The 23,379-nt window shown below is 38.9% G+C and overlaps 1 non-coding gene and 1 pseudogene across 1 annotated transcript; both read right to left on the bottom strand.

Annotated features, from left to right (window-relative positions):
• Positions 1–9,353: 9,353 nt before the first annotated feature.
• LOC125494233 (5S ribosomal RNA) lies at positions 9,354–9,472 on the bottom strand (annotated as a pseudogene).
• Positions 9,473–9,699: 227 nt separating this feature from the next.
• Positions 9,700–9,818, bottom strand: LOC125494228 (5S ribosomal RNA). Its single transcript, XR_007270597.1, has one exon. It is a non-coding gene; the product is annotated as a 5S ribosomal RNA (ribosomal RNA).
• Positions 9,819–23,379: the final 13,561 nt, after the last annotated feature.

The raw sequence follows: 23,379 nt of genomic DNA, 5'->3' as shown, positions 1-23,379 counted from the left end.
ATTGTTAAAAAATCAGTGAATCAAATGAAATTCTACTCAAGTCATTAAGTACACAAATCGCAAGAAATCTCACCCTTGTCAATTTATTGAAAAAAAGATTTCCAAAGAGACGCATGGAAGGAAAGGAGATATGCTTTGAGCGGTAATTTTTGGTAGTCCAAGAGTCTCAAAATACAAAAGGTAGTTTTATTTTTAAATAGCCGTTTTAATTATAACCGTTGGCACGGTTGTCATGATTACTCACTGTTGGCATAAATAACTTAGGCGGCTAAGAAATCACAACTTTTACTCTAACTTCATCAAATCTTTCTCTCTCTTTAATCAAGGCAACTTCCATAACTTCCCTATTCTTCCATCGGAAAACCGATCGCTGACACCAGGTAATTTCGCACTTTTTCGCTCTTTTTTTCCTTTGATTCGCTCTACTTTCTTCTCTCTACTGTTCTTATGGCGCCTAGTAGACGCAACATTAGGACTTTCGTGAAAAACCAAGAAAAATTGAAAGAGAAACCTGTAGAACTAAGGGTAGAAAATGAGGATGAACTGTCAACGATGTCAGAAGAGGATCTTTTAAGGTTTTTTAGACTTAGGAAATTTGCCCGAGAATACTGTCGTTAGAAATGCTGATCCTGACGAACCCCCAGAGTCGTGTCCCCAAAAATGGGTAGTGCTTTATGAATACCCTTTCAAAATAGGTCTTAGACTTCCCTTCACCCCCCCTGGATTTACCAAATTAGCCCAGGGCAGATTATGCCCCAAGTCTAGAGGATCCTGAGCGTCGTCGACAGGGTGACGGCGTCATGGTACGAAGCCTTCACCCTTCACGACTTGCTGTACATTATGAAATTAGGGTAAAGCGAAAAATAGGATAGTCTTGCATGCAAAGGCGAGGTTAGAGCCTCTGGTCGGGGGATACAGTCAAATGACAGAGGTTGGAAAAACAGGTTTGTGTTTGTGAAGAGATCGTCGCTAGGGGAAGCCGGGGCGTCTCTGGTTGGCGGCTGGAATACCGAAGGTGTGTTTATTTTTAGTCTTTCTATATTCGTGATGTGTCGTTAACACCACTCTTACATCGTTTCTACTGCAGGTCTTAACCCAAAACGTTGTCGCATCGCGACGAGTCTCAAGTCTCTGTGACAAGTTTCTGAAGGTGTCAGAGGAGGACAGGCAGTTCAGAAAGGTTCTTTTTGCTTCTCAAGACAGTTGTTCATCTATGGCTTCTGGTAGTCTATCTATTTATTCTTCTCTTTTTATTCTTGGGTAGGACTTTACCAGGAAGGTTTTATACTATCGACTTAATCACTTCCGGACAGGTTCGTCTCAATCGCTTCCTAGGGGGAGTTTGGAGGGACAGGCACTGGCTGAACTGTTGCGCAAGCGCAAGAGGGAGTCCTCTGCTGATGCTGCATCAGTAGTCTAAAAGGACACCGCGGTCGTCGTTCACTTGGACGACGAACATGACATCGCGTCCAAGACGCGCAAGACTGACTTCCTAGCTCCTCCTGGCAAGAGTGGGCCTTCCTATTCTGTGACCGTCCCTAACGACTTCATGTCGTAGGAGAGGTCCATATGGCCCAAGGCCGACAGGTTCCTCTTTCCCAGCGCTATGGAAAGGATCAAGGACCATACTCTTCCTCGCATGATGTCAGATGGGCTAGAGCTCCTATTCCAGGTATAGACATTTGCTTTATCTTTGTTTTGGACACTATGCTGCTATGATAAGACTCATACTCTCTGAATGACAATATCCTTTTTCTTTACGCAGTCTTCCCTACATCTCCTAATGGCAAAAAGGGAGATCTCATCTCTGCTGAAGGGTCATCTGTCCATGAAGCAGAGGATGGAGAAAGCGGAAACGGACGCGAAGTCCAAAGGTGAAGAGTTGGAGTCTTGCAAAGAGAATATGGAGAAGATGAAGGAGACTCTGAAGAAAAACGGGGAGGAGATGGAAGAAATTAGGCAGAGGGCAACTACGCTGGAAGAGTCCTTGCGTCAGGAGATCACGGCTCTCCAGGCGAGTATTGACGCTCAGAAGAATGAGATGGATCTTCTTGAGGCTGAGGTGACAACTAGGGTTAGGGCCAAGCTGATGCACCAGTTTCTGATGAAGAAGACAGCGTCATGGACGCCGCAAAAGGACATTGACCTATACATCCAATTCATGGGGTCAATGAAATATCTATGGATGAAGAGGATTTGGCTGCGACGGCGGATTCTTCATCAAATGTTGATGAAAACGCTCCGTCTTGTGCTGGGTTCATAGCGTCAGATGTGCCACCTGACCCTGAGAAGGAAGTTCCAGCCACTGTCTTGCCAACTGAAGCGTCAAAGGAGAAGGAAGCTGAGAAGATCCCTGACGTTTAATTTCTTAGTCCCCTTGCATCATTCCTCTTTCGTTTAAACTTTTAACAATACTATGTTGTAAGTCACTCAAGGGAGTGACTGTTTGTACTATACTTTTGGGTCACCTATGGGGTTGACCATAATCTTTTAATTTTTATCGTTTCCTTTTGGGTCGCCTGTGGGGTGACCGTTTACTTTGTTGCTTTTGAATTTTAACATAAATAATCTTATGCTCTACTGTGTGTCAACATGCATGTGTCTCAGTCGTTATTCTGACGTTTCTAGAGGATTAGTCAGGCGTTCAGTAGGCCATCTTTGGTCGTTCAGACGTATCATTTGGACTTAATAAAAGTCATCATTGGTCGTTCAGACGTATTGTTCGGACTAAGCGATTTTTAGAATACACATAAGAAATACCTAAAACTTATAAGTGTTCGTTAGGGAGATGGCTGAAATGTCATCAGTAGTTATGACTTTAAAATGACTGTGCCCCTATCGTAACGTCGGCTGAGGCGATAGTGGACCAAAACACTTTTTATGGTGGCAAGATGGAAGTCTACCTGGTGCCTTGTGAAAATCGTTGGGACGTTAATAAGTTGGATGGGAACAGTTTGCCTACAACTCAACAAAACAAATACCCAATGAGAGGACACTATGGTCGCTAATAACTAACGACCTAGATATAATAGCATTACCATCTATTCTATATCTCTATGTGTATATATGTAGCTTTTCCCTTTTTTTTAAAAAAAAACAAGGAAAACAAAGCTTATCACTTAGCTTTAAAAGTAGTATCGTTTGAGGTGTGTGGCATTCCAGCTACGTGGTACAGAACTTCCGTCACGTCGGACCAATTGGTAGACTCCATGGCCTACACTTTACTATTTGATATGGTCCTTCCCACTTCTGACCTAGCTTACCAGCGTTAGCCTCTTGTGTGTTCTGGAATACTTTCCTTAGGACCCAATCTCCTTCGACGAAAGATTGGCTTGGACGTTTTTGTTAAAGCTCCTCGCTACTATTTGCTGCTGGGCCGCCATGCGCACCAACGCTGCGTCGCGCAACTCCTCAATGGTATCTAGGTCGTTTATCAATTCATCGTGTTCTGTCGTCCGTCGCTAGGCTGCATCTCGCAGTTGGGACGCTCACCTCCGAAAGGACACCTCACAACCATAGACTAGTGAGAACGGAGTTTGTCCAGTCGCGGTGCGCGGTGTCGTGCGGTTAGCCCATAAGATGGAAGGCAACGCCTCCGCCCATTTACCTTTCTTGGCTGCGAGTCGCTTCTTCAAAGAGTCAATGATCGTCTTGTTGCTGGACTCAGCCTGTCCATTGGCTTGCGGGTATCTTGGTGTGACGTTAGCAACGTATGCCCCATTCATCGCAGAACGTCTTGTCTCGTTGCTGATGAACTGCGACCCGTTGTCGCATACTATCTCGGACGGGACGCCAAATCTGCAAATGATGTTAGTGTATATAAAGGAAATCACTTCCTTATCGCGTACCTGTTGAAAAGAACCTGCTTCAATCCACTTTAAAAAGTAGTCAGTTAGTGCCAACATAAAGACCTTCTGACCTGGGGCTGGAGGTAATTTACCAACTATGTCCATGCCCCACTTCGTGAAAGGCCAAGGTGTTAGAGTAGGATGCAAAAGTTCACAGGTTTGTGCGTCATACCTGCATGTCGTTGACAACTATCAATTTGGCGACATACCTTATTGCTCCTTCCTCATTGTTGGCCAATAATAGCCCATGCGCAATACTCTGTTGGACAAGCTGCGTCCTCCTGAATGATTTCCAAAGTGCCGTCATGCATGTCCTTCAGGACTTGCCCCCATGCTCCTTTCTCAAACAACGTAGGTAGGGGCCGCGGCAGATTTTTTGAACAGTACTCCTTGAATGAGTACGTATCGCGACGCCTTGAATCGAATTCTGCGTGCTTCCGCCTTATCTGTTGGGAGTACATCGTTAGCAAGGAAATCATAAAATGGTTTTGTCCAACTGACACTTACTTCCTCGTCGTCAGGGTCGCTTTCTGGTGCGAGATTATCAACATTCTGACGACCCATGATTGTCTCGAAGCTATCGGTCGTCGTGTTGTGACAGCGTCCCGATGCTCCTAGCGATAGCAGGGCTTTGTCAAATGAACAATAGGGACGGACGTAAACGAAACGTCCCTTAAAGAAGATCCGAGATTGGCCAATGCATCTGCTTGCGTATTCGGTCCCTAGGTATCTGCAAAATGTCAAATGAATTAAACACTTTACTTTTACTCTGAGCTATTTCTAAATACATGGCCATTTTAGAGTCTTTTGCTGCGAATTCGCCTTTGACTTGGCTGACTATCAACAGTGAATCGCTGAAGACTTTCAATGCTTTGCTCCCATGTCCTCTGCTAACGTCATTCCGCTATGAGCGCCTCGTACTCGGCTTCGTTATTCGTCGCTCTAAATTCACAGCAAATGGCTCGTACTATCTTCCCCCCTTGTGGTGACTTTAGCACAATGCCTAGACCTGCACCACGAAAATTAGAAGATCCATCAACAACAATATCCAGAGTCGTCGTTCACTTGATTAATCCTTGCGACTTCGTCGTCTGCGAGCTTTTCTAGCTCGGGCTAAAGTCTGCCACAAAATCAGCCAAAGCTTGTGACTTGACAGCGGTTCTTGGATGAAACTGGATATCGTACGCGCTGAGTGCTATTGCCCACTTGCTCATGTGACCTGTCAATTACGGGTGTCGCAAGACAGACTTGATAGGATAATTAGTCATAACGACAACAGTATGTGTTTCGAAATAGTGCCTAAGTTTTTTTAACAGCTACGACTATGGCTAAAATGAGCTTTTCTAATGAAGAATACCTGGTCTCCGCGTCTAGCAGAGACTTACTGACATAGTAGATTGGTAGCTGCTGGCTCTCCGCTTCCCGCGTCAGGACAGCGTTGACGGACACGTTACTTACCGCAGATAGAGCTGCAACGTTTCCCCGATATTTGGCTTTGACACAATGGCGGCGACGCTAAGTAGCTTTTAGTTTTGCAGCGCGTCTTGTGTTGTTGCGTCCACTCAAGCCCTTGTTCTTTCTCAGGACGTCATAAAATAGATGACATTTCTCAGATGACCGGGATATGAAACGATTAGCGCAGCTACGCGACCGTCAACTTTTGCACTTCCTTGACGCTTCGTGGGGACTGAATGTTGATGATGGCTTTTATTTGATCTTGGCTGGCTTCAATTCCTCGTTGCGTCACGACGTACCCTGAAATTTTCCTGCGGACACTCCAAAGGTGCACTTAGTAGGATTTAATTTCATGCCATACCTTCGTAATACGTCGAAAGCCTCCGACAGATGCTGAATGTGATCGTCTGCTCGCTTGGATTTGACGAGCATATCGTTGTAACAATATATACGCTTCCATAGTGTCACCAGTTGATCTTTAAACATTTGATTAACCAGTCGCTGATACGTGGCACCTGCATTTTTCAAACCAAAAGGCATAACCTTGTAACAATATATACCTTTATCAGTAACAAACGCGGTCTTTTCCTGGTCGTCCGGATGCATCAATATTTGGTTGTACCCGGAATACGCGTCCATGAACGTTAAAAGCTCGTGACCTGCCGTCGCGTCGACCATTGCATCTATATGAGGGAGAGGGAATGGATCCTTGGGACATGCTTTGTTTAAATCTGTGAAGTCGATGCAGACTCTCCACTTCCCGTTCTTTTTGCTGACCACCACGACGTTGGCTAGCCAATCGGGTACTTTCCTCGCGGATCTTTCCGGTATCGATCGTTTCTGGACCTCATCATTGATGACTTGGTTCCTTTCAGGAGCGAACTTGCGTCTTTTCTGCTTTACAGGCTTGTGAGCGGGTCGACGTTGAGCTTATGCGTGATGACGTCAGGACTGATTCCTGTCATATCTTCATGGGACCAAGCAAAACAATCTTGGTTAGTTTTAAAAATCAACTAACTGACCTCGTATTTCTGCGACAATGTCGCTCCGATTCGAACGACCGATCGGGGAGATGGATCGAGCATCACTTCATCCACGTCCTGCTCGCTGGGCGCGTCGGGCGCTGACCCATCCTTTAATTGCTAGATAGTCGCTTTTGGGGTTTGAGTGACGAACTATAGCATTCCCTTGCAGACTTCTGCTCGCCCTTTATTTCTTGGAGCCCCATTTGGTAGAAACTTCAGCGACTGATGATAGGTTGAAGGGACGGCCTTCATCTTATGTATCCATGGGGTACCGAGAATGATATTGTATCGCTGACGGGAGTCCACAACGTTGAACTGGTTGGAGGTTGACGCCTTTGGCTAGCGTTGGCAGTGTGATCTCTCCGACAGTATGTTGAGCCTCTCCACTGAAACCTACCAAAACAGTAGATTTTTTAGTAATATCTTTATCGCACAGACCCATACCTTCGAGGGCGCTTTTGAATATGATGTTGGCTGAGCTGCCCCCATCGACTAACACTCGCTTCAACAAGCAGTTGCTGACAGTCAGGGATATGACTAATCCGTCGTGATGCTCCACGTCGCAGACGTCGTCGTCGTCAAAGGTTATCGCCATTGCTTCGAGCTTGCGTTCCTCAGCTGACCTGCAAGATTTATAAACGGCGGACGAGGGGGTACCCTCTCTTGCTAGCCTTTTGGCTGCGGAATACGTTAGTCCACATACATCAGATCCACCAGAGATGACGTTGATTACCTTTACGTGTGTGGGCGACGCAGGAGGGTCGGACTGCGCGGTATTTCTACCGAAGGACGCTTTACCTTTGTCGCTCAAGAGGTCCTTAAGATGCCCCTTATTGAGCATGAACGCGACTTCTCGTCGCAACGCAGTGCACTCCTCCGTCTTATGGCCATGGTCATGATGGAACTGACACCATTTGTTTGATCTTTTTGCGCTTCCGGACGGTCGTCTTTTTTGGCCAACGAACTGGCGCTCCGATTTTGGATAAGCATTCACGACACTCCGACATCACGGAAAATCCGTAGGAGTCTAGAGCAGGGAAGGTTGGCGACTCCGTCCTCGCGCTGTTACCTGCACTTTCGACAACGTCAGTAACATTTTTACCTGGTTTGAACGGCTATAAGGGTGCTTCGCCAGTTGTTCTTCTTAGGGACGAAAGCCTTCCGATCAGCAGGAGTATCTGGTCGCGTCGGGTGGATATGGTGTTGAGGATGGCATCGTCTTCCTCCAACCTCATCTGTGCTAACGCTCGCGACTTGACTTCCTCAAACGTCTGGCACGGGTACTTCATCAAACGGTTGTATAGCTTTGATTGCAAGATTAATCTTTTCCCGAAACATTCAATAGCAGTCTTAGTATCAAGATCTTTAATGCTAATCATTTCTTTGTTAAAGCAATTATAATAATCGCGAACGGATTCTTTGGGTCCTTGCACGTCGCCATATAGATCGCTCGTCTGCTTTTCCAGACTGCGACTGCCTTCGAATTTCTCAAAGAACTTATTGACTAGGGTGGAGAAAATGCCAATGCTTCCTGGCTTAAGAGATCCGAGCCACTTGAGAGCGGGACCGCTGAGCGTGGCTCAAAAAGACTTGCACATGCAGGCTTCTACCAAATGACAGGGGATTGACGCTTGCCACATCCATTGCTTATATTACGCGACGTGCTCGCTTGGATCGGTTGAACCATCATAACTAGCATTTAGGGTAGGCAGGTTGAGCTTCTTGGGGAGCACGACCCTTGAGATCCTATCGACGAAGGGTGATTTTGCATAGCCGTCGGGATGCTCCACGATGCCTGGTGTTGGGGCTCTAGGGAGCTGGGACATGAGCTTCATCAAGCGTTTGTTTTGCTTTTCAATTTGAGCCATGCGCTTTGTCATAAGATTCGCTTCTCCTTTGCCTTGGTCGTTCTCTTCATTGTTCAAGGGCTCTTCATCCTCAGGTTCCTCGTCGTCTTCAGGCTCTTCATCATTTGACTCAGAAAGATTCCCCATCAAAGGGATGTCATTCAGATTTTCTCGACGCCGGACTTTCGAAGCCTTGGACGATGCTAACTCTTTTTGTAATTTCTGGATCCTCTCCTGCGATGTCGTAAAGTCGGTAGTTAGATGCTCGTTAGCTTGCTTTATTTCGAGCATTTCTGCTCTCATTTGTTCGTACTGCCTTCGCATTTCCTCGAGGTTAGGTGTTTCTCCCATTTGACGGATTTTGAATAGTAGATGGTCTGGTTATGCCCCACGGTGGGCGCCAAATTGTTTATGCTAAAATTTATCACTTATGATGACATTGAAGTTTGTGGGACGTGTCAACCAGATGATGTTAAAGTCGCTGTGACAAAAGAATGCAAAGGGGAGTCAAAGGGGATGAACACACAAAAGTGGTGACGCGGAAAACCACAATGAAGATGGGTAAAAAACCGCGGGTGGTTGGAGATCCACCAAACTAATATAGTTCACTATCTTTCTTCGTTTACAAGAATGCTTAGTTCACTCTAATGTCTTTCTCACAATATTTTTCCTTGGCTTTTTCCACAACGAACACAAAAATAAATTCACTAATTATTACATTAAACTTCACGCTCGAATCATGGGGAACCTTCTATGCTCACGCTCCAGCGTCTTAATGTTGTCCCTTTTAACGGTTGAATTTTATGGCTTATAATGCTCTTGCCTTATTTGGCTGGACAGTTACCATTCAATACACTGCTCTTAACTTTGCATCCTTCGCTATGTCTTCGGGTTGCATCTTCTTTGTCATTACGTCAGATGATATTACGTCATCAAGTCATCGCGTCATCGCGTCAATGTCATCCTGTCAAAAAATTCAGCCATAACACCCATCCTTCCAGTTTTTCACACCTCACCTCACTCACGCCTAATTATTCCAACACTCATAACTTCGCGCTCGGACCTTAGTTTTCAGTGATTTTTTTTAAAACCAATTATCTTTTCGAGATCTACGTCATTGTTTCCCGCTCTCTAGAAAGATCAGATTCAAATAGAAAAAAATGAATTTTGAAGAAAAAGGGGTGCAAGACGAGAACATCCCATAAGGTCACCCATCCTAGTACTACTCTCGCCCAAGCACGCTTAACTGCCGAGTTTTAATGGGATCTGGTGCATTATTGCTGGTAAAATCGCACCCTTTAACTCACTATTCGAATTAATTTATATAGGCTTACCATCCTTCCAGTTTTTCACACCTCACCTCACTCACCCATGATTATTCGAACGCTCATAACTTCGCGCTCGGACCTTAGTTTTCAGTGATCTTCTTTTCAAACCAATTATCTTTTCGAGATCTACGTTGTTATCTCACGCCGTCTAGAGGAATCGGCTCAAAAAGGGGGGAAAATTAATTGTGCAGAATAACGGGGGCAACACGAGGACTTCCTAGGAGGTCACCCATCCTAGTACTACTCTCGCCCAAGCACGCTTAACTGCAGAGTTCTAATGGAATCCGGTGAATTAGTGGTGGCATGATCGCACCCGTTAACTCGGTGTTTGAATTAGTTTATATGGCTTACTCATCCTTCCAGTTTCTCACACTCACCTCACTCACCCCTAATTATTCGAACGCTCATAACTTCGCGCTCGGACCTCAGTTTTCAATGATATTTTTTTCAAACCAATTATCTTTTCGAGATCTATGTTATTGTTTCCGGTCCTCTAGAAAAATCGTTCTCAAACGGAAAAAAAAAAAAAAATAATTTTGCAAAACAAGGGTGCAACACGAGGACTTCCTAGGATGTCACCCATCCTAGTATTACTCTTTCCCAAGCATGCTTAACTGGGGAGCTTTGATTGGATCTGATGCATTAGTGCGGGTATGATCGCACCGTTAACTCATTGTTCGAATTAGTTTATATGGTCTTACCATCCTTCCATTTTTTCACACATCACCTCACTACTCACCCCTGATTTTTCGAACGCTCATAACTTCGCGCTCGGACCTCCGTTTTCAGTGAACTTTTTTTTCAAAGCAATTACCTTTTTGAGATCTACGTCCTTGTTTCCCGTTATCTAGAAAAATCAGATTCAAACGGGGAAAAAAATTAATTTTGCAAAAAAAGGGGTGCAACACGAGAACTTCCCGTGAGGTCACCGATCCTAGTACTACTATAATAGCCCTATTTTTAAGTGCATTTATTAGATGTTGGTTGCGTTTTTTAAGTTAATTATGTTTCGAAAATTTCTTAAATTATTTGAGTTGTGAAGTTCTCAAAGTCTTTATGTGTCGGAGCTAAAGAATGGATCGCATATGAGGTAACTTTTATGTTCAGTAAAATGTATTACTTATTCCATGAGGTCTGGATCTCTCTATTATGTTTTCGTAAATAAGTTTGTACTATGGTCATAGATATGAATGTGATGACAAATATCATTGATTGATTATGAATACGCAACTGTTTTATTGGCTTAGTTTATGAACTGAAAATAGAAAGTGAGCAAGGCATGGGTGGAGGATGGTTACTCTTTTGACCTGATACGGTCGGCTACGCTCCATAACGAACCTTGGGGTAGTATTGTTGGGCTCCATAACGAATCTTGGAGCCAGCATTTGTCCTGTGTCAAAAGCCAGTACTTGCCACTGATTTGTTTAAGAGAGGGAGCTATGCCAGCGTTGTAACGAGATGAAAATGATTTGAGAAATAAAATGTTTATAACAGGCTAAAGGTTACGATTTTTCCACTCATTTTGCAAATTTGTTTGTTTTGTATTTCTTCTCTGAATCTGCAGGTTTGGTGTTGTGAGCTTGGAATTTGAAAAGGAGCAATATTATGATGTCGTCCTAGGTCAAGGATTTTCGTTGTATTTAGATAGTTGATTTGAGAATAGTTATTTACATTTCGTTATATATAACTTTTGGGAATTAAAACGGAGTTATTGGTGTAATTTAATGATATTTTTCCGCTGCAAGTTAATTTATTTAAGTTTATGGATGTTAAGTGTATTCCGCTAGCAGCTCCGAAGAGCGGGCTGTTACAACTACTCTCGCCCAACCACGCTTAACTGTGGAGTTTTGATGGGATATGGTGCATTAGTGGTGGTATGATCGCACCTGTTAACTCATTGTTCGAATTAGATTATATGGACTTACCATCCTTCTAGTTTTTCACACCTCACCTCATTCCGGTGCATTAGTGTAACAGCCCGAATGTCCTGACCAGCTTACAAAGGATTAAACAGAGCGAAAGAGACTCTAGTGGAGGTAACTCGGACTATTACCATCACACTCACCGAACTATATCGGAGAGTATGGAACTCAATTCCCAGCTCTATTCAAATAAATTAACTATTATAACTACGCTCTGATTCTCAGACTTTATTCTCATAAATTTCTACAGAAAATCCGGCAGAGTTTCCTTTGAAAATAGGACAACGCTAAAGCGAGAAATAATATGAACCTGTTGCAAATTCAATTTATAAAATATATCCAAATCCCAAAGCTCAACAACCTCAACGCTTTTGCGGAGCAGCAACCAATAGAGAATCAGGAGCACTAACTAGCGTCTCTTAAATGTAGAAATAAATATAGATTATAAACAATTAACAATTACAAAGTCAAGCGTCCTCACTTCGATAGCAACTATAATACTCTCCAACTTGTATTAGCTTCAACTTGCAAAAGGATAACTCACGGCTTCAACCATAAACATTTAAGATACTGCCACCCACCAAGTGACAGGCCACAGAAATGACAAAACAACATATACACATCAGCAAAGCTGAGTACTAACCCGTAAACAAGAGTAACACATGCTTTGGTGGTTTTTACTTGAAAACGACTCTCACACAATCAACATAAGTTCAACGATCACACCAATCATAGCATACTTAGCATCAATATTCTTGTTGAACAAACATATTACATTTCCAAATTCCACGTTCCATAATACTTCATCAATCATATAGTAACAAAATTCAATAAGACGACTCTCAACAGTGACATGTTTCTATATTCTCATTTCATCAACCTTTCACATCAGTTACTATATTTTCACAAAATCCGATCGTTAGGCATGAACGCGAGTGGAGAGGGGTACCACGCAGTACCAGCTGTCTCCAAACTATGAGGGTCGTCACCCAGCCTTTATTGTTATGCTTGCAAGACTTACCCGGACATGTCCTATAACGCCAGGAATTCGCCCCTCCTGGAAGGCAACAGCTAGGGACTCTACCCGCCCTAACTCGGGTGCCTATTCATGCCTCACTTTCATATTTATAAATAAGATATTTAATGATTTACTACTTTAATCCTCAATACTCATAACATAAAATACCATTTTCGACCTTATCTGGTCTTAACTCATATCTAATCATTTCCTCATTATCATACCAAATCATATTTTAAAAATCATAGTATTTTCGAAAAAAACTCCAATGACTGAACAAAAGAATACTTTTATAATAATCCAATAGCAATTTACAACTAACTCATAGAGATAGTCATAATCATGGGCATTACTATAAACGATATATGATATCAAATTCATATAACGACACAGGAGCATTAAATATATTGCTGAACATAAAGGTTACATCCACTCTATAACAATTATGCGAAACCTCAAAGCATGATGACTTGATTTCCCATGTCATCTTGAATTATATACGTCTACATAGCAATCCTCCATCAATCACCTCAAAAAAATTGATAATCAATAACCAAAATTAGACTAATCTAAACTATAAAAACGTAATCGTAATTGATTCCCAATTCACAATTATCAACTTTAACATTCTAATTCTCCTTAATCCTTAATTAATATATATAACTTCGATGATATGAGCTACATCGACTTGCATCCCAATTCATAATCACAATTCCAAATTATATAACTAAACAAACTAAACATAACTCACAACCGTACCTAAATCAAGCACCTAATTGTGCTACCAACAATTATATTGAGAATATAAAGCTAGCTCGACTCGTAAATAAACCTTATAAAACTGATTTCTATCTTGCACTCAAATCCTTAACCAATCGTATAACAATTCTAACATTACAATCTCCTTTCATAATTCCCAATGATTCTCCATCCAAAATCATCCTCCAATAATCAAGACTATTAAAGCAATTAGCAACTTGTATCCAACCTAGTCATTTCCCCCGTAGATAACCATAGTCGTCTAACATATAACTCTTATAAATACATATTTCAAATCGATACATATATGCTTTTCAAATTCCTATTATCAACATAAACACAACTGGTAGTAATTAATCATGTCAACAAATCTCACAACAATATTACTAAGTCTCTCAGTTAGAATTAACTAACGAGAGTTAACCAAAAACACATAACTCAAGTTTCATCGATCATAGGTTGATTATAAGTATCAAAATATAATCCAAGTTATACCATTAGTTGAGTTCTTATTAACATAATCAGTAATAAAACCAAGTACAGGTCACTCATGGTCATACATAGCGAGTTTATCTCATTAAAACAATGTCATTATCTAAGTGGGACTTCTTTAAGGTAATTCTTAACTCACTTTGATTTATGTAGTTAAACACACACACTAGTTTACTTTAGTGAATCACTAGTCAAGTAGTCTGACTTTATCATCTTATGTCATTTATAGTTATCAAATTAAAATACTTTATTAACCACATCTTCACTAATCTAATCCATAATTAATAAAACTAACTCATTAATAACTAAATTGCGACAATCTACAATTAATTATACGTTAACCACTAATCCCACCAAATTAAGGATTTCATTAAATTAAGTTAAGGACTTAAAGTTGACATCTTTCTCCAAATTATCAAAACCACACTTAAGATGATCGCTCATCTCTAAGACTTACCTCAATTTGGGCTTCCAATCACAACGAACAAACATTTACCATGAATGAACAAAGACAACACTTTCATATTGAACCTTCAATTCACAACGATTGATTCAACATCACTATAATCATACCCATATAACCAACCATCCTAAATCCATGAATTTCACAAGCCAACCAACACAAACATCACCAAGTATTTCACAAACCAATAGAAACAATTCAACAACAGTCATTCTCACACTCAACCATCAATTCATAATCATTAATCGAATTGTATTCTAAACTATAAATAAGATCAACCCAATCATATATAGAGGTTAAAAGGATTAGTACTGTCAAGAGGGGGGGGGGAGAACTCAACCACCAGTGCCACGATGGCAGGAGTGCAGCAGCAACACGGCACCAACGCCGCCACAATAACAGCGGCGACAAACAACAACGGCAACAACAATCAACCGACAACAGCTACGCGAGCAGGGGAGGGAAAAACCGAAGAGTGGCGGCACCACGACCACAACAAGCACCAGCACGGCGACGTGCGGTGGTGGTGGAGCACCACCGAACAACAGCGTTGCGAGCGCAGCACAACCTCGAACAAAAAGCACGACGAGGAGAGAGAGAGCTTCGAGGGAGGAGAGAGAAAACTCGAATTATAGCGTCGGCGAACGGAGAGCAAACTCCGACGAGCAACAAGAACGTCGGCGAACAGAACAGGCGAACAGAGGAGAGAGACGCGAATGGGGTTGGGGTTTCACGAGGGTTTGGGTTTTCGATTTTGTCGAGCAAAAGAACAGAGGATAGGGATTTAAATTTGAGTTTGGAAGTTTGGGGTTTATGATTCATTAAACCGACAAAAGGAAATATGATAAGGGTTTGGTTTCCAATTGGTAAACGGCAAGGATAAGACCAAAACAAAATAAACAAAACCGACTTATTTTGTCAAATACCACTCTACTAATTGCACAAACCTAAAATATAATAATAATAATAATAATAATAATAATAATAATAATAATAATAATAATAATAATAATAATAATAATAATAATAATAATAATAATAATAATAATAATAATAATAATATAATAATAATAATAATAATAATAATAATAATAATAATAATAATAATAATAATAATAATAATAATAATAATAATAATAATAATAATAGTAATAATAATAATAATAATGATGATGATGATGATGATAATAATAATAATAATAATAATAATAATAATAATAATAATAATTATAATAATAATAATAATAATAATAATAATAATAATAATAATAACAATAACAATAATAAGAATAATAATAATAATAATAATATAATAAATAATAATAATAATATAATAACAATAATAATAATAATAATAATAATAATAATAATAATAATAATAATACTAATAATAATAAAAATAATAATAATAATAATAATAATAATAATAATAATAATAATAATAATAATAATAATAATAATAATAATAATAATATAATAATAATAATAATAATAATAATAATAATAATATATTACAACACGACAAAAATAATTCATACTCCAACTCAGATAAAATAAAAGTTTTTGGAATCTAATTAACTTAATAAATATAATTAACGTTTAAATAAACGCTCTTAAAAACCAGGGCTATTACATTCTACCACCCTTAAAATAAGTTTCGTCCTCGAAACTTACAACTAATTATTTTCATAAAACTAAAATCTCAAGCTCCAAAGACATGAATGGCCAGCCTCCATTCCACCATCATCTTTTGTATCTCTACTTCAACTTGATTCGCGAAATCAAGGAGCAAAGAAAACAAAAGGGGCAAACTTGTTGGCATTGGATTTCAATCATCTCATCGACAAAGATCTCGTTTGAAATTCATTTACTTGAGCAAATCATACAAGTTTTGTCGAAATACACACTTTTTAAGTAAAATAATATCATGAACAATCAAGTCATAACAAGATAATAATATACACAATAGCAAATATACACACACGTAATACCATTTAAATAAATGGATTCATATAGTACACGCGTAAGCGCAAACACTCATACGGCTTGATTCATTTATACCTAACTCTTTAGTCAATTCATTAGACCTATATTCAACCCCTACACTATGATGTGGAGATCACAGTGTATCCAAAAACGACTCAAGCTCTGATACCACTTGTAACAGCCCGAATTTCTTGTCCAGCTTACAAAGATTAAGCAGAGCGAAAGAGACTCTAGTGGAGGTAACTCGGACTATTACCATCACACTCACCGAACTATATCGGAGAGTATGGAACTCAATTCCCAGCTCTATTCAAATAAATTAACTATTATAACTACGCTCTGATTCTCAGACTTTATTCTCATAAATTTCTACAGAAAATCCGGCAGAGTTTCCTTTGAAAATAGGACAACGCTAAAGCGAGAAATAATATGAACCTGTAGCAAATTCAATTTATAAAATATATTCAAATCCCAAAGCTCAACAACCTCAACGCTTTCGCGGAACAATAACCAATAGAGAATCAGGAGCACTAACTAGCGTCTCTTAAATGTAGAAATAAATATAGATTATAAACAATTAACTATTACAAAGTCAAGCGTCCTCACTTCGATAGCAACTGTATTACTGCTCCAACTTGTATTAGCTTCAACTTGCAAAAGGATAACTCACGACTTCAACCTGAAACATTTAAGATACTGCCACCCACCAAGTGACAGGCCACAGAAATGACAAAACGACATATACACATCAGCAAAGCTGAGTACTAACCCGTAAACAATAGTAACACATGCTTTGGTGGTTTTTACTTGAAAACGACTCTCACACAATCAACATAAGTTCAACAATCACACCAATCATAGCACACTTAGCAGCAATATTCTTGTTGAACAAACATATTACATTTCCAAATTTCACGTTCCATAATACTTCATCAATCATATAGTAACAAAATTCAATAAGACGACTCTCAACAATGACATGTTTCTATATTCTCATTTAATCAACTTTTCACCTCAGTTACTATATTTTCACAAAATCCGATCGTTAGGCATGAACGCGAGTGGAGAGGGGTACCACGCAGTACCAACTGTCTCCAAACTATTGAGGGTCGTCACCCAGCCTTTTATTGTTATGCTTGCAAGACTTACCCGGACATGTCCTATAGCGCCAGGAATTCGCCCCTCCTGGAAGGCAACAGCTAGGGACTCTACCCGCCCAACTCGGGGTGCCTATTCATGCCTCACTTTCATATTTATAAAATAAGATATTTAATGATTTACACTTTAATCCTCAATACTCATAACATAACACCATATTCGACCTTATCTGGTCTTAACTCATATCTAAATCATTTCCTCATTATCATACCAAATCATATTTTAAGAAACATAGTATTTTCGAAAAAAACTCCAATGATTGAACAAAAGAATACTTTTATAATAATCCAATAGCAATTCACAACTAACTCATAGAGATGAGTCTATAATCATGGGCATTACTATAAACGATATATGATATCCAAAATTCAATATAACGCACACAGGAGCATTTAAATATATATTGCTGAACATAAAGGTTACATCCACTCTATAACAATTATGCGAAACCTCAAAGCATGATGACTTGATTTCCCATGTCGTCTTGAATTATATACGTCTACATAGCCATCCTCCATCAATCACCTCAAAATAACATTGATAATCAATAACCAAAATTAGACTAATCTAAACTATAAAAACGTAATCGTAACTGATTCCCAATTCACACATTATCAACCTTTAACATTCTAATCTCCTTAATCCTTAATTAATATCTATAACTTTGATGATATGAGCTACATCGACTTGCATCCCAATTCATAATCACAATTCCAAATTATATAACTAAACAAACTAAACATAACTCACAACCGTACCTAAATCAAGCACCTAATTGTGCTACCAACAATTATAATGAGAATATAAAGCTAGCTCGACTCGTAAATAAACCTCAATAAACTGATTTCTATCTTGCACTCAAATCCTTAACCAATCGTATAACAATTCTAACATTACAATCTCCTTCATAATTCCCAATGATACTCCATCCAAAATCATCCTCCAATAATCAAGACTATTAAAGCAATTAGCAACTTGTATCCAACCTATTCATTTCCCCCGTAGATAACCATAATCGTCTAACATATAACTCTTATAAATACATATTTCAAATCGATACATATGTGCTTTTCAAATTCCTATTATCAACATAAACACAACTGGTAGCAATTAATCATGTCAACAAATCCCACAACAATATTACTAAGTCTCTCAGTTAGAATTAACTAACGAGAGTTAACCAAAAACACACAACTCAAGTTTCATCGATCATAGGTTGATTATAAGTAACAAAATATAATCCAAGTTATACCATTAGTTGAGTTCTTATTAACATAATCAGTAATAAAACCAAGTACAGATCATACTCATGGTCATACATAGCGAGTTTATCTCATTAAAACAATGTCATTATCTAAGTGGGACTTCTTTAAGGTAATTCTTAACTCACTTTGATTTATGTAGTTAAACACACACACTAGTTTACTTAAGTGAATCACTAGTCAAGTAGTCTGACTTTATCATCTTATGTCATTTATAGTTATCAAATTAAAATTCTTTATTAACCACATCTTCACTAATCTAATCCATAATTAATAAAACTAACTCATTAATAACTAAATTGCCACAATCTACAATTAATTGTACGTTAACCACTAATCCCACTAAATTAAGGATTTCGTTAAAGTAAGTTAAGGACTTAAAGTTGACATCTTTCTCCAAATTATCAAAACCACACTTAAGATGATCGCTCATCTCTAAGACTTACCTCAATTTGGGCTTCCAATCACAACGAACAAACATTTACCATGAATGAACAAAGACAACACTTTCATATTGAACCTTCAATTCACAACGATTGATTCAACATCACTGTAATCATTCCCATATAACCAACCATCCTAAATCCATGAATTTCACAAGCCAACCAACACAAACATCACCAAGTATTTCACAAACCAATAGAAACAATTCAACAACAGTCATTTTCACACTCAACCATCAATTCATAATCATTAATCGAATTGTATTCTAAACTATAAATAAGATCAACCCAATCATATATAGAGGTTAAAAGGATTAGTACCGTCAAGAGGGGTGAGAACTCAACCACGAGCGCAACGATGGCAGGAGTGCAGCAGCAACACGGCACCAACGCCGCCACAATAACAGCGGCGACAAACAACAACGGCAGCAACAATCAACCGACAACAGCTACGCGAGCAGGGGAGGGAAAAATCGAACAGTGACGGCACCACGACCACAACCAGCACCAGAACGACGACGTGCGGTGGTGGCGGAGCACCACCGAACAACAGCGTCGCGAGCGCAGCACAACCTCGAACAAAAAGCACGACGAGGAGAGAGAGAGCTTCGAGGGAGGAGAGAGAAAACTCGAATTATAGCGTCGGGGAACGGAGAGCAAACTCCGACGAGCAACAAGAACGCCGGCAACAGAACAGTCGAACAGAGGAGAGAGACACGAATGGGGTTGGGGTTTCACTGGGGTTTGGGTTTTCGGTTTTGTCGAGCAAAAGAACAGAGGATTGGGATTTAGTTTTGAGTTTGGAAGTTTGGGGTTTATGATTCATTAAACCGACAAAAGGAAATATGATAAGGGTTTGGTTTCCAATTGGTAAACGGCAAGGATAAGACCAAAACAAAATAAACAAAATCGACTTATTTTGTCAAATACCACTCTACTAATTGCACAAACCTAAAATATAATAATAATAATAATAATAATAATAATAATAATAATATAATAATAATAATAATAATAATAATATAATAATAATAATAATAATAATAATAATAATAATAATAATAATAATAATAATAATAATAATAATAATAATAATAAATAATAATAATAATAATTAATAATAATAATATATTACAACACGACAAAAATAATTCATACTCCAACTCAAATAAAATAAAAGTTTTTGGAATCTAATTAACTTAATAAATATAATTAACGTTTAAATAAACGCTCTTAAAAACCAGGGCTATTACAATTAGTGTTGTTATGATCACACCTGATAAGTCACTATTTGAATTAGTTTATATGGCTTACCCATCCTTCTAGTTTCTCACACCTCACCTCACTCACCACTAATTATCTGAACGCTCAAAATTTCGCGCTAGGACCTCAGGTTTTAATGATCATTTTTTTCAAACCAATTATCTTTTCGATATCTACGTCATTTTTCCCGTACTCTAGAAAAATCGGCTTCCAAGTGGAAAAAAATTAATTTTGCAGAGAGAGAGGTGCAACACGAGGACTCCTTGTACTACTCTCCTCCAAGCACACTTAACTGCGGAGTTGTGATTCGATCCGGTGCATTAGAGCTGGTATGATCGCACTCAGTAACTGATTGTTCGAATTAGTTTATATGGTCTTACCTTTCCTTCCAGTTTTTCACACCTCACCTTACTCACCCCTGATTATTCGAACGCTCATAACTTCGCGCTCGAACCTTTGTTTTCAGTGAATTTTTTTTTTCAAAGCAATTATCTTTTCGAGATCTATGTTGTCCTTTCCTTATGTGATTTTGTTGGCGGTTCGAACTCTTTTTGTGTTTTTATGGATTTATGGACGAACAACAATATTAATAAAAAGGATAGGCTCTTATTAAATCGCAGTTTAAGAGGTTCTCTTGTGATTCTCGGCACCAAGATCACACAAAGTCGTGGTTTGTGTATTTGAACACTCTTTTCTATGCAAGCACAACAAGCTTAACACTTTTCTTAAACTCAAAATCTCCATTATTATTATGGCCGAAATTCTTGTTTATATAGTACAAGATTCCTATCTTATCTAGTAAAGCTTAAAAGATAAACACACATAACTAACTAATTTATCCATCTTTATCTGAAAGGATAAAGATAAATTACAACCTAAACTTATCTCTAATTCACACGCCTATCCTAAAGATAATTATAAAATAAGACTCCTAATATGACTCAATGACAAGGAATTAGACTCCTACATATAATAGGATTCCTTTATCACTCACACAACTGAAATCAAATGCCTAATAAAGCAATTAAATTACATAGTGTCCTAACATAACTAGGACTCTTGGACAGTGGCTAGCCCAGTGGCTGGCACAGTCATCTCCCATCCGTATCATACTCCCCTTCTTAAAAAAAACTTGTCCTCAAGTTTTGATGTCCATGGAATCATCCACGCACGATAACCATGATCCATAAGACGAAGTAGATAGATGAGAAAAAGCAATGGAACCCTTGTAGTTCGTGGATGTGCATGACCACGTACGACATCCTTATAGACGAAGTAGATAGATGAGAAAAAACAATGGAACCATTGTAGTTCGTGGATGTGCATGACCACGTACGACATCCTTATAGAAAAAATCAGTAGAATATGCAATAAAACATTGCACCCAACACTTCTTTGTGGCCTTAAGAGCACATGGAACATCCAAGATTGGAACTTTGATGGTTGCACACGCCAAAAATTCCATTTTGATACAATTCAAAGAAAAATTATCGCTCTTTTCTTCATCTTTAACAACAAGAAGTTGTCGTTTTACTTCTTGATGCTGCTCGAGTAGTTGTTTAGACAAAGCTTGAAGCTTCTCAACACTCCTTTCAATACGTGCTATTCTTTCTTTAAGTGTTGGTGGACATTTAAGATCTTGTATATTTTGTTCAAGTCTTTCAAAACTTTCGTGCAACTTATATCTCCATCCACTTGAACCCATAGACTCTAATAACTTAGTCCTCCATCCACATGAACCCATAGATTTCAAATTGACATCAACTGCCAGCAATGATCATCGAACTATGTACCCCCAACACGTAATAAAAAAAACTCGAAAAATTATGAGATTTTTTCACAACATACACCTAGGAGCCCTAAACACTCGAACCAAATTTCATCAAAAAATAACAAACCAATTGATTGCAATTTTTATTTTACTAACAATATGTAATCTGTCCGGAAAACAGAAATTTGCATCCAATGTTTGCGTTCGCTGTGACTTAGTTACTGATCGGAATTGGCTGAAATTTTAACACGATATAGCCTTGTATGTTAGCTTTCCACATAACCAAAAAATCTGAATTCCGATGTCACACGCGCCGTCACGCGCCAACACAGTGACCCTTGCTCTGATACCACTTGATGTGATTTTTGCTGGCGGTTCGAACTCTTTTTGTGTTTTTATGGATTTATTGATGAACAACAATAATAATAAAAAGGATAGGCTCTTAAATCGCAGTTTAAGAGGTTCTCTTGTGAGTCTCGGCTCCAAGATCACATAAAGTCGCGGTTTGTGTATTTGAACACTCAGTTCTATGCAAGCACAACAAGCTTAACACTTTTCTTAAACTCAAAATCTCCATTATTATTATGGCCGAAATTATTGTTTATATAGTACAAGATTCCTAGCTTATCTAGTAAAGGTTAAAAGACAAACACACATAACAAACTAATTTATCCATCTTTATCTTAAAAGATAAAGATAAATAACAACCTAAATTTGTCTCTAATTCACACGCCTATCCTAAAGATAATTATAAAATAAGACTCCTAATATGACTCAATGACAAGGAATTAGACTCCTACATATAATAGGATTCCTTTATCACTCACACAACTGAAATTAAATGCCTAATAAATCAATTAAATTACATAGTCTCCTAACAGAACTAGGACTCTTAGACAGTGGCTGGCACAGTCATCTCCCATCCGTATCATTTCCCGTTCTCTAGAAAAATCGGATTCAAACGGGAAAAAAAATGAATTTTGCAAAAACAGGGGTGCAACACGAGGACTTCCTTGGAGGTCACCCATCCTAGTACTACTCTCGCCGAAGCACGCTTAACTAGGGATGACTGATTCGATATGATGCATTAGTGCTGGTTGATCACACCCGTTAACTCACTATTCGAATTAGTTTATATGGTCTTACCCATCCTTCCAGTTTTTCACACCTCACCTCACTCACCCCTTATTATCCGAACGGTCATAACTTCGCGCTCGGACCTCCGTTTTTAGTGATCTTTTTCTTCAAACCAATTATCTTTTTGAGATCTACGTCGTTATCTCCTCCCCTCTAAAAAACATCATATATAAAAAAGAAAAAATTTATATTTTGCAGATAG

Source organism: Beta vulgaris, chromosome 4, assembly GCF_026745355.1.
Source record: "Beta vulgaris subsp. vulgaris cultivar EL10 chromosome 4, EL10.2, whole genome shotgun sequence".
Lineage (NCBI taxonomy): Eukaryota > Viridiplantae > Streptophyta > Magnoliopsida > Caryophyllales > Amaranthaceae > Beta > Beta vulgaris.
The sequence above is the reverse complement of the archived record's forward strand: the minus strand, read 5'-3'. Positions and strand labels throughout refer to the sequence as shown.